The sequence below is a fragment of the Nestor notabilis genome, unplaced genomic scaffold (assembly GCF_000696875.1).
Source record: "Nestor notabilis isolate BGI_N333 unplaced genomic scaffold, ASM69687v1 scaffold23748, whole genome shotgun sequence".
NCBI lineage: Eukaryota > Metazoa > Chordata > Aves > Psittaciformes > Psittacidae > Nestor > Nestor notabilis.
This window is the reverse complement of record NW_009939057.1, coordinates 1,336-1,624: the sequence shown is the minus strand read 5'-3', so window position 1 is coordinate 1,624 and position 289 is coordinate 1,336. Positions and strand designations below refer to the sequence as shown.

Genomic DNA, 289 nt, shown 5'->3' with positions numbered 1-289 from the left:
CTGCCCCATCAAGGCCAGGTTGGACACAGGGGCTTGGAGCAACCTGCTCTAGTGGGAGGTGTCCCTGCCCGTGGCTTTAGATGAGCTTTAAGCTCCCTCCCACCCCAAACCATTAAAAACTGGGAAAAGACCTGGATTAGGATGATCCACCCTTGTGGATGGAACTGGGCCCCGTGACGCCCAAGTCAGACCCTCCTCAGCAGCATCACCTTTGCCTGTGCCTCAGGCCTGGCTCCGGGCAGGGAGGGAGCAGGGCCAGTTCCATGAGGAACGCCGCTGTTCATCGCAG

General features: G+C 59.5%; 1 protein-coding gene across 1 annotated transcript in view; it reads left to right on the top strand.

The window, feature by feature from the left end:
• The window catches only part of LOC104409719 (histone-lysine N-methyltransferase SETDB1-like), a gene marked incomplete at its 5' end in the record, with an annotated part of 6,983 nt that overhangs the window by 6,035 nt on the left and 659 nt on the right, over positions 1-289 (top strand). The window lies entirely within an intron of this gene.